Genomic DNA, 12,293 nt, shown 5'->3' with positions numbered 1-12,293 from the left:
CATTATCTTTGCCGTTCCCAGGACTACGCTCTTCTGGACAGAGATCTCTGATATCACTCCTGGGATCTGCTGGAGCCACTGGCTCAATTTGGGGGGTAGCTGCCCCGATGCTGCAGTTATCACACTAGTACTGTTGCCTTCACCATCCACATCTTCTCAAGCTCCCCCCTCAGCCCTTGATATTTCTCGGGCTTCTAGAGTTCCCTTTTGCTGATGTTGCTTTCACTGGGTATAGCTGGGTGAAAACTTTAGGGGGATTTAGATAAAGGGGAGAGAGTAATTGAAAACGTATTTATTTAGTTATTTATTTATAAGTAAATAAGGTGGAAAAACACTAAACACTCACTCAGAATATGATACATGCCATCCAAAGCCCCCAACACACATCTGCGTCATCCACGCATCTATTCCAGTAGAAGAAGCAGGAAGGGCCCAGATGGGTTTCCCATAGCTAAGGGGTGAGAGTCCCAGAGGACCAGAGGTAGTCGACCCCGCTAGAGGCTGGCTGCCCTGGTCCGAGAACAGGGTCAAAGGGCCACAGGTGCCCAAGAACCACCCGGCAGAGCCCCTCCCATCAAGGAGGTCCTAGCCACCCCAAGCAACCAAGGGAGCGGGTCAGTGACCACACCAGAACATCCAGCTCCCCCCGAAACCAGCAGCAAACTGGGACGGTGCCCCAAAAACTGCCTGTAGCCCCTCATCCCGGGCAGGGTGTGTGAAACAGGTGTAGGGATTCCCCTTTATAAACTCAGAACCTTTGTTATCACTTGTGGCCACTAGAGGCCGCTGTCCTCCCTAAGAAGGAGCTCATACAGGACTAGCTGAAGTAGCATTTTATGAAAGCAGACAGACATAATGTATCACACAAGAAAGTTTTTTTCTGTTTTTACAATGACGACCCAAACTAATAGTAAAACAGTGCTTTGGTTGTTGCAAATTAAGAGTTTTAACAAGCAGCAGTACACTGAGTCAACCCTCTGTGGGTCAATAACATCCACAGCAAAGTGAGGATAATTTCATTGCTTTCTTAATGTTCTGCTGTGGATCAAAGTGTCTGATGGACTGATGTTAGCTAACATGCGGCTGGTGTCACGGCTGGTCAGGCAGGACTTAAATGCGGGACTCAGAGCTGTGCATGTAAAGGGAGGTTTATTTACAACAACACCAAGTGAAATATATACACATATGTACATATTTAAGGGCCTTGAGGTGACTTTTGTTGTGATTTGGTGCTAAATAAATAAAATTGAATTGATGAAGGGACACGGGCTCCAGGAAATCTAGGGGAAGGTCCAGGGCAGGGGTCCACGTCCACAGTCCTCTTCACACTGTCTGTGACTCACTCGTACTCAATCCACTCCCACGCTGAAACTCACTGACACTCATCCAAGCAGGGTCCACATGAAACAGGCAGGGATCCTGAGGATCGTTAGGAAAAACCAGGAATCACGATGAGACTCGGAGATTCACAAAGAGAGCTGGAACTACACTAACGAAGGTAAGCACAACAACCCAGCAATGAACAACAGTCCGCCGTGGCTTTAAGTAGTGGCAGAGCAATCATGCAGCAGGTGAGTGATGATGAGCAGTCGTGGAGATTGAGGCAGGGACTGTGATATTATTCTGTTATTATATGTTACCTTATATATGTAATCAAAGTAGTTGAATTAGAATACTGCTGTAGATCATATTATACCCTTTAATATAGAGTGTGTGATCTGTATGTAGTTTAGTTCTCATTATACTTTTGAGTTAACAGAACATATTCACATATTAGTTCATTAGATAAATGTGCATCACTCTGTATCCTTGATCTGCTGGGAATGTGTTACACTGTTTTCTTGACATGCTTAATTGTTGAATCATGAAGAGAAGGTTGTAAGCAGGAGACTCTGTGTCTAAAGACAGGGGAGATAGACAGACCACATTCCACACCCCCACCTTACAGAAAGCAGAGAAACAACTGCCGAGGTCATAACTTAGGCGCTGTAACAGAGAAAAAATGTGATGTTTTGGCTTTTACGACTAGCTGGGGGCCACTAGAGACTATAAAAAGCTGAGCAACCCGTCACCATTTTGAGACATGTGCCTGACCCTCTGGTAGCATCTCTCCCGTCCGGACGTTCTAATGCTCTTATTGTTGAATTGTATGCAAATAAATGATTGTTGATTGAGCATTTATACACCGAGTATTGTCCTTCCTTCAGCCCAAAGATTCAAAGAACTGCGTGTTTTCAACAGGACCAGGAGGAGGAATGAAGAGGGAGAGAAAACATCCAAAACAAACGGAGCTCTAGAGAGGACCGGAGGATCAGGACACCTGGTGTGGTCTTCTGCTGCTGTAGCCCATTTACTTTGTGTTGTGCACTTAGAGCTGCTCTTCTGCACACCTTGATGGTAACAAATGGTTCCTGTTGCCTCACTATTGGCTCAAAGCAGTCTGACCATTCTCCACTGACCTTTGGCATCAGGAAGGTATTTTCCCCCAGGAAAATACAGCTCACTGGATATCTCAACTTCTTTATACCATTTTCTGTAAACCACAGAGATCATTGTTCTGGAAAATCCAAGCAGAATCAGCCTGTCTGGCATCAACAGCCACGACACATTCTATCATCTTTCTTCACCATCGTGATGCTCAGTTTGACCTGAACAGGCACACATAATAAACTGGCTGCTGGATGTATGCAGCGTGACTCTACTGGACTATACAGTTTTGGTGCCATGTTCTCAGACTGTATATATTTTCTTTGTCTGCTTTCTGCTGCATATAGTTTCACGAGTATCATTTTGCTTTTCTCAGTTTAATGATTTATATTGTCTAAAGTTTTAAATAACTCCACATTTTTGTCTAAGGAGCTTGGAAAGAAAAGCATCTGGACTGTTTTAAGTTGCTTGAAACTGGCTGAACCTTCACAGACAAACTCCCCACTTTGTTTTTGTGTCTGAACACGTTTTAGTCCACTGTACATTTCTGTGGTGCTCTTTTTAAAGTCAGCCAGGGTTTAATAAAAGTGAAAAAGTGTCTGTGTTTACATGTCATAGCACATTTAAGTTGTGCGTGTCATTTGCCTAAATGCCGCCAAAACACTGGAAAAAAATCTAACATAGACGGTTTGGAAGAATATCGTTTAACGTTTTGAGATCTTTGAAATCTTTAGGGGGTTTGGCGAAATGAGAGAGGAACTGGAAAATAGTGGAATTTTCCTTTAGAATCTCGAAGCCTGTGTTATTGCTCCCCGCCACCAGAGGCCGCTGTCCCCCTCGTTGTGCTCATGCAGCGGCACGCAGCATCAGCCCGGTCAGAGGCAGCAGAGTGTCGGGAACTCCAGCAGCTCCTCTCTATATATTTGCACTGAGGCTCTGTTTTTGGGATTCATTCATCCCCGTCAGAGCTGCTGCTCGGTCCGCCCGGACAGGATCTCCTCTTCCATCCACCCGTCCATCCACCTATCCGTGTTCACCTCCCCCTCTGCCCAGAGGTGCGCAGCGTCCGCATCTGCACCTCAGAAGGTCAGACACATTATTTTCGATCATCGGACCTGTCAACTTTTTTCTTTCTTGTTTTCCTCTCTTTCCCCCCATTTCTGTCCTCTTGATTTCATCACCGGAGGAATTACTACTGAATTCAGCGGTCACCGGTGAGTCGCCCTGCCGGTGTTTTCTCGTGAGGCGAAATCCCCGCAATATAGAGGCGTGGAAGCGATCAGACTTGTGGTCAGGCCAAGAGGTCTGATATATTAGCAGCTGAGGGAATCCTTTTAAGGAAGCTCGTGTTTCCTGAGGTGAGGTTGAGTCTCATGGGGGGAAAGTCTATCCTAAGTGTTGCTGGGATTGCTTTAAATTAACCTTAACCATAGCTTAATGTAATTTAGTCTGTGGTCTTAGTGACGTGTTGCAAGTTGGAAAAGTCTTGCAAGTCAGTTATTTAGGAAATTAAAATGGAGCAATGAAAGAGAAAGCCAGAATCCAGTTTTGTAATACAACCAAAAGAGTTCAGTCTTTATGAATATGCAGTTTCGTGTTACTCTCCCTTCTCCTTCTCCATTCGCATTCATGGGCAGCCCCGAGTACTGCAGAACAGGCCAAATCTTTATGGGAATTAGGGTCCTGTCGCCCAGCACTGGTGCCTGCCAAACTGGGCAGAAGAAGAGGGGCAAGGAAATGCTGAGTGGCTTTGATATACTGCTTATGCACTGAATTTCAATCAATTCAATCTGGACTGAAGGCCAGATAAGAATAATAATTAATTAATAAATAGTAATAATAATAATGAAAAATAAAATGCATGTACTCATTATATTTAAAACAGAGATAAATGTTGCTATATTGTGTTTATAATAGCTTAAATAACTGTATAATAGTCCTTTTTGTAAACAGAGCTGTGAAGCACTACAGTCTCTGCCTTCTGATGAAGCACTGTAACTGGTGCACTTACTAAAAAACACAAGTACAACCGACATACTCTCAGTTTTTGCTACTTAATATCCCTTGAACTGAACTTCCAAGTAGATTATGATTACATAAACACGTGTTAACCTATAAGAAAAAAATCACCGCAACTAGTTACAATGCACTTTAATGTTAACACTAATTCATAGATAATAGCAACATATCATTAACATATAAATTAGCATGATGTCCAGAATGGGGCCATTCTGCATGGTATCAAGTTCAATGTTAAAGTTGCTCCTAAGGAAATCTCAGAGTACACACTGACTTATTTGTTAACAGGTCAAATGAGGCCAAACTTATTTACTTTAACTTGAATGAAATTTATTAGAAGAGTTGTGAAGAGTTCTGCTTTTATACTGAGCCACTCCTTCTTCTATTTATGTATCAGGATGATGATCATGTGACAGATACCCGTCACCCCTGGTTGGTGTTCCAGTGTCACCATATGGTAGAAATTTTTGGAATTTTTTGTATAATATTAAAGCCTGGTCTGGATCGTTACTGAAAATCTAGCGTCTTTTTTCGGCTTTTACTTAACTAAAAATATAATTTAAACGTTTTCTTAGAGTCAGGGCATTGCAGAAGTATTTTCCCCACTAATTTCCCTCCAGAGGCTGCGCACCATTTCACTGTATATTCTGATGACAGGCCTGCGGTTTGCCGTCTTTCTATAGCCTGTGGTGCAGCAGGTCTCCTCCCTTGGTTTGGAGCACTGAGGTCTGTAATCTCAGTCAACCACAGCACCACCACCCAGATTCATTTCTCAGGGTAAAAATTACAAAAAGGCCAGCTGGGCACACAGTGGAAAAAAATATATACACGTGCCCAGTTTGACAGTCTGGATGAAGTCCCTGCAGAGCAGAGGTCCACGTGTCGAAATAAGCACACTGCTGCATCCTGGACAGAGGGCATCGAGTCCATCAATCATCACTCTTTGTATTTCTCTGTTAAAGTTTTTGCCTCTCCTGAAAGTAAACAAGAACAGCTTCACAGAAACACTGACAGCACTGGCTATGTAGCCAATTATGGAAAAGTTTATTAAGACACAGTCTGATGAGGATCACAGGATTTGCTTTCTAATCTTGTAGTCATTTCTAATCACATGCTGTAGTTAGTGCTGACTGTTTTTAACCTTTGCCGTACACAGCGAGTTTGTCTTTCGCCTCTTTTATGTTGATTTGTTAAGAATGTTCTAATTAACGTTGAAAGTCAATTTAAAGGAATGTTGTAGAAAATACAGAAATTCACTTATTTAGTCTCCTGATGGGAGTTAGCTGAGATCGCTCATTTGTACCTATGAAGTCTGGACACCCTTAGCTTAGCTTAGCTTAGCTTAAAAACAGTCTGGTGCTGTGAATTCCTAAAGCATTGCCGTTACCATGTGTTGCTCAAAAACTGTCTGAGAATGAAGTCATTCCACCCAGCCAAAAAAAGCAAAGAAAAAAGACCCTTTTCTGTAATAAACTAGATGTATAAAATGGACGTAGTTCCTGTGATGCGTCAACGGTAGCATTTTGGCTAGTTAAGACTGGTAGTGTTGCTAGTTAAGACCAGCGGTCCCCAACCTCTTTTGCACCACGGGTCAGTTTAATGTTAGACAATATTTTCACAGACCGGCCTTTAAGGTGTTACGGAGCCCCGCAGGGGACATGGGAGAAAAAAAAAATTAAGACGGACTTTTGCAAGATCTCGCAAAACAAACTCGGGATCTCGCAAAAGTTTTAGCCGCATTCTTCGGAGGCCGCCAGCTCGAAGCCGACCAGGAGATCGAGGCACGATGTGCCGGGAAAGCGGTGTTCCTCCCGGCTGTAGTAGGTCTCGACCTCCCGTTAGCTTCGAGATGGTGGGTGTCAGATCTCCGAAAACGTCGGAGCACTTTTGCAAATTTGTGATGTCTTGTAAACCGAGCAGGTATCTGACATTTACACAACTACATTCACACCTCAAAATATCTTAAAAGTGTATTTTGTGACCCAGAAAGAGTAATATTACAACTAAGTAGCTGCCGCCATTGTTGGAATGTTGCGAGATCTCGCAAAACTTTTGCGAGAACCCGAGTTTGTTTTGCGAGATCTCGCAAAAGTCTGTCTTAATTTTTTTTTCTTCCATGTCCCCTGCAGGGCTCCGTAAGGTGTCGCAGATAAATACAACAAAATAAAATGATACGACCAAGACAAAAACTGTGGTATTTTGTAAATATAATAATAAACACAAATTCACTGTGTAATTGTGTAACTTTATTAGCAGTGTCCTCCTAAAATCCGGGAAAAGACCCAGGGAAACCGAGTTAACGATAAAAACCCTGAAAATCATAAATTTCACACCCGAGCCTCAACTCTTGTGGCCTGGTACCAAACCACTCACGGACCCGCCTGATGGGTTGGGGACGGCTGGTTAAGACTAGCAACACCAGCAGAAATGCATTCATAAGCCGTATATATGCGACAAACAGACACGCATGTCTGCTAACAGTACAGAACTTTATCGCTCAAGTATGTGTGTACACACAATTGGGCTCAGGTTACTTCTTTGCTCTCAATGTACACTGCACAATAGGCAACAGACAATACAGACAATAGCAACATGGCACAAATAATAACACACTGGAAGCCTGGCAGATATAATGAACTGCCGGGGACATTTCTGCCCAGCCAGGTTTGGGTAGCACAGGGTGGCTGATCTGGAAATCTGTGTACGACCATGGTCAAGAATTCCAGATGGTGGCGGTAAGGCCTGGCAGGCGCTTACTGGCTGTAGCTGCCTGTCAGTCAAAGTAAACACATCTGTAACTCTTGTATTCAGATGGATGAATTTCTCACAGAGGGCAAATACCTTAAGGAACTGAATTTTTGGCACTTCTAGTTGAACCAAAGATCATTTTTATTAACTTTAGAAAAAGTTGGGCCAACAGTTTTCACTAGTCTTTACAGCATGCTAGTTAAGCTAGACTACAGTCACGGTAAACACTCACTTGTTGAAGTAAATCCTGAGATCTTTCTTTCCCTCTTCTTATTTTCCCCATCTTCAGATTCAAGCAGTGATTTGTTATCCAACAACAGTATCAGACTTCAGCTAGCCAGGTTTTTATCGGGTTTTTTTTTTTTAAAAAGAGCAGAAGAAAAAGAGGAGGCTCCATATTTACAAGAGACAACATGCAAATGCACCTTTGTTAGCGCTGGACGAGTGCAGTGCTAAGGTCAGCCAAGCTAGTCACAGCTTGTCTTATCTCTGTACCGCATGCAGGTGAGATGAAGTTGATAGTGATTACCACGTTTGACACATAAAGGTGGCAAACACACAGGCCGTGGTCTTTCAGAATGTGAGAAAAATTGCTCTTTAAAATGCATCCCTGCTTTACTTGTAGTGCTTATCCTGGCTCATAGTTGTTGTTTTTTTTCCTTTCTCTGGCTGATCCTATGTTTCTTTGACCTTGGATCCATGCTGAAACAACATATCATTTGTTTTTGTCTTGGCAGCCACTGGAATTTGTTCTCTGTCAGAAAAAAGCTCTACATGCGTTGAGTAAAATAGAGAGACACCTCAGCTTCACTAAAGCAGATCATCCTGTGACTTCATTGCATGACTGAGGTGTGTGCGTGTGTGTGTGTACATACATGTATGTTTGGATGAAGGATGGAGCAGGTGTGGAGGCCATAAAAGGCAAAACAGGAAGACGAATGGCCGAGTCGATAGGGAGACACGTCTCTGTGCTTCTCTTCTTCCTCTCAGTGGTGATTCCCTGCTGCTGCGTGGGAGAGCAAGGGATCACTGCAGCAGTGTGTGTGTGTGTGTGTGTGTGTGTGTGTGTGTGTGTGTGTGTGTGTGTGTGTGTGTGTGTGTGTGTGTGTGTTTTTGTGTCGTTACAGCAATGTGTGCGAGATGGGAAACAGAGGGAGAGCAAACACGAGCGTAAAAGTGAGAAACAAGGCAGAAAAAAAAGTGCTGTAACAGCCATACATATTCCCTTCATGTCCTGTTTACATTCGACTGAAGACTTTTCCTTTAGCATCTACTGTCAGTGTAAACACTGTGCGTGGAGCTAAAAGAGAAGCTTTTATCTCCCTTTAGAGCACTGTTGTTATGGATGTTACTAATTCTTATAGCTAGCATTTGATGGAGTGAATAAGCATTTTAGAAGACAGAGGGTGTGTTTTACAGAAGTAGCAGCAGGTCTGGTGCACAGCTAACTCCAGTATCAGTAGATACTCATGTCCCCTCAAACTTTTATAATGCAGGTGTTAGATAGACACCAATAACAAAACAGATTAGATAGCTCAGATTAGATTAGTGAATGTCCGTCTCTCTATGTTAGCTCTTTCAAAGACTGGCGACCTGTCCACAGTGTACCCTACCTCTCACCCTGGAAGCGTTGGAATGACCAAAATATAATATCCCAGAGGTGTTCTGTTGAATTTTGGTCAGAAAGACTTGGGGGTTCGTCAGTGGTATCACTTCCTTTATCCTCTAGGACAGGGGGGACAACTCCAGGCCTCAAGGCCCGGTGTCCTGCAGGTTTTAATTATCACCCTTGATCAACACACCTGAATCAAGTATTAGTTCGTTACCAGGCCTCTGGAGAACTTCAAGACATGCTGAAGAGGTCATTTAGCAATTTGAATCAGCTGTATCTGATTAACCCCCAAGGAGGCCATTTACGTGAAAAGGGAAAGACCATCTCTGAATCGAGGAGGGGCCTAAGGGTACATCTTTCGCATCTTACAATGCTGTGATTGCAGCCATTCCCCAACTCTCTGTGAATGGGACTCCTGGCCATTCATCAGTGGTTGTTGATCAACGGTCATGAGAATTTGCATAATTATGATTAAGGAACTGACCTCCCAGCCCATTGTTCCTTCAGTGGGCTGGTTTCAGTCATTATGCAAATGTCCTGTTTATAAGATTGAAACCTGCAGTCAGCTGAGACTGAAGACGTCACTTGGATGATGACGAAACGTTTCTCCCACAAAACGCTACGTCCAGATGAACAGAATCAACTTTTGGAGATTTACTTACCTGGATGATTGAGAATGCATCAAGATGAATCAGCTGTACTGGATCAAGGACACATCTAAAACCTGCAGGACCCCGGCACTCGAGGCCTGGAGTTGCCTAACTCTGCTCTAGGAACACGAAGCTGGGCATTGTTGCGCACCACGAGGAATCCAGGACCCACTGCACCGGCATGGGCTCTGACAACGGGTCCAAGAGTTTTATTCTGATAACTAATGGCAGCCATTGCGCTGCAGGGTGTGGTTGCACAGCATGTAGAGGTTTGTGAGTCTCTCCATGGGAAAAATGTCGGTGTTTGAGCGGTATATTATGGTACACAGCAAACTAAGGAAGCGATGAGTCTTTAAACAGACAGGAGTTGTTTTTGGTTGTTAGTATAATTTCATATCTGATGGCTCCATATCATAGTGTTTACCTAATATGCAAAAGATCCCTGCTGCGAGATCACGATGAGACTGTAAAAAGTCTCCCAACTTAAATATGTGGAACTATGTAAAACCCTGTGAGCAACAGAGTAGCCAAAATAAGTTTCTAGTGTTATTTCATATCTGATCTTCTACAGAGCTTGTTTAACAGGTGGGATCTAAGTGCCGTTTGATTGTGATTACACTGATAAGCGTACGTGCTGTCAGTTTCACAAAAAAAACCTCGGTTAGAACGCTCGTCTTCAATGCCATGTTTTTGCTTCCTACTGCGTCGGATAGACAGAGGGGAGAGACTGTGGTTCCACCATTTACTATACATAGGACGACCACGTTATCAACATAGATGGCAAAACAGATGGATGTTGCTACAGTGGTATCACCCACTGGTTTGTCAAGTCCCGTTTTTGCTCTTGGCTCTTTCAAAGGAAGAGTACCCAGCCACTGGTACAGATATGTGGACGACACCTGGGTCAAAATCAAGACACAAGAAGTGGAATCCTTCACTGCGCACATCAACGCTGTGTATAAAAACATCAAGTTCACCAGGGAAGACACAAAGGACAACTGTCTGCCTTTCCTGGACTGCGCTGTGCACATTGAAGAGAACGGCAAACTCAACATCGAAGTTTACCGGAAGCCCACACACACGGACCAGTACCTCCTCTTTGACTCCCATCACCCTTTGGAACACAAACTTGGAGTAATTAGGACCCTACACCACCGGGCAGAACATGTTCCCTCTAAGCCTGAAGGGAAAAAGAAGGAACACACACATGTAAAGGAAGCACTCAAAACGTGCGGCTATCCTAAATGGGCGTTCTTAAAGTCAGCAAAGAGGCACAGAAAAGAAGACCAGACACCAGCGAGGGAGGATAAGAAAGACAGATGCAACAACATTGTCATCCCCTATGTAGCCGGTGTATCAGAGAAACTCAGGAGAGTTTTCTCCAAGCATGACATCCCAGTGTATTTCAGACCCAGCAACACGCTCAGACACAAACTGGTTCACCCGAAAGACAAAACGCCAAAACACAAACTTAGCAATGTGGTGTATGCTGTACAGTGCAGTGAGGAATGCTCAGACATTGGAGAGACCAAACAGCCACTTCACAAGCACATGGCACAACACAGAAGAGCCACCTCCACAGGACAAGACTCAGCAGTCCATCTGCATCTTAAGGATAAAGGACACTCTTTGAGGATGCCAATGTTCACATTTTGGACAGAGAGGACAGATGGTTTGAAAGAGGAGTGAAAGAAGCCATCTATGTCCACTGTGAGCGACCATCTTTGAACAGAGGCGGGGGTTTACGACACCAACTCTCTGCCATCTATAATCCAGTTTTGAGATCCCTTCCCAGACGCCTTAACGCCCACTCACATCCTGGGCCATCTGACCTCAGGAATTCGCATGATAAGGTGGGGCCAGGTTTCACAATGAACACACCCGAAACTCTGGCTGATTGGGACCCACACCCAGTTTCCCACCTTGGCTCAGGCGATTAGAGGATCATCAGGGGGTCCTTTTGTCCCTCTGTGGGGGGTCACTCCCACTAGGTTTATATCTGGGACTCTCCACCATTTGACCTTAGAACTGAAGAAGCTTCTCGGATGAGAGGTGAAACGTCTTCAAGCAACTTAAAGAAGTCCAGACGCTTTTCTTTGCAAGCTCCTTTGACTACGATGACCTGGATGACTGAGAACCTTCACAGACATGTCCCGTTTTAAAGCCTTGATGTGAGTGCTGTGTCGACACGTTGTTTACTGGAGCAACTAACCAGCCAACTGCTCAGAGTGTCCTTTAAAACAAAGACTAAACAAGATGAACTGGCCTGTCTCTAAAAGCAGCCACACACTTAATCAGAACTTTAAGCCTTAATAGCATTTAATTGGGTGGGTCATGTGAAAAATGTACCCCTATACTGTTTGTTTTAAACCAGGTTGTAAACATGCTTCCTCTGTCTTAAAGACATGGGAGTCTGTGACTTGATTTTAGACCCAGCCTTAATGACTGTTTAAATGTGGCAGTTTCATTCATTCTAAGCACTCAGGAAATAAAGGTTGCATCACCGAGGCAGTGATATTAATATTGGTTGGAGATGTAATGACACGTTTCAAACTTGAACAGTGGGAGAATGCCACTCAGGGTTAAACTCAGTCATTCATCTTTGTCCTCGAAACTGCCAAACACCACAAACTTAGCTGGGAGGACAGAACACAACGTCATTATTGCTATTACAGCAGCGGTTTTGCTCACTGCTTTGACTGTGCTGTGTGGTTATCGGAGCCACATCAGCAATGACCGAAACAAATATTTAAAGATGCTGGCAGCTGCCGTGACACCACCCGCCGAGTAGGAGACGTAGACAGATGATCGATCTCCACTTGGGTCACACAGAGTGG

The 12,293-nt window shown here is 44.0% G+C and overlaps 1 protein-coding gene and 1 long non-coding RNA gene across 3 annotated transcripts in view; one reads left to right on the top strand and one right to left on the bottom strand.

Moving 5' to 3' along the window:
* Nucleotides 1-3,298: 3,298 nt before the first annotated feature.
* rerg (RAS-like, estrogen-regulated, growth inhibitor) overlaps nt 3,299-12,293 on the top strand; it is a 50,713-nt gene continuing 41,718 nt past the window's right edge. The window contains exon 1 of one of the 2 annotated variants that reach the window (XM_004553858.4): nt 3,299-3,513. The gene's annotated coding sequence lies outside the window, so the exon portion shown is untranslated. The other variant, XM_004553859.4, reaches the window with a different exon arrangement.
* LOC143413206 (uncharacterized) lies at nt 4,673-8,914 on the bottom strand. Its single transcript, XR_013093821.1, has 3 exons — nt 8,808-8,914; nt 8,070-8,223; nt 4,673-5,420 (listed from the first exon to the last, which is right to left on the bottom strand). It is a non-coding gene; the product is annotated as an uncharacterized LOC143413206 (long non-coding RNA).

This window comes from Maylandia zebra, linkage group LG17, assembly GCF_041146795.1.
Source record: "Maylandia zebra isolate NMK-2024a linkage group LG17, Mzebra_GT3a, whole genome shotgun sequence".
Lineage (NCBI taxonomy): Eukaryota > Metazoa > Chordata > Actinopteri > Cichliformes > Cichlidae > Maylandia > Maylandia zebra.
This window is presented reverse-complemented; position numbering and strand designations above follow the sequence as displayed.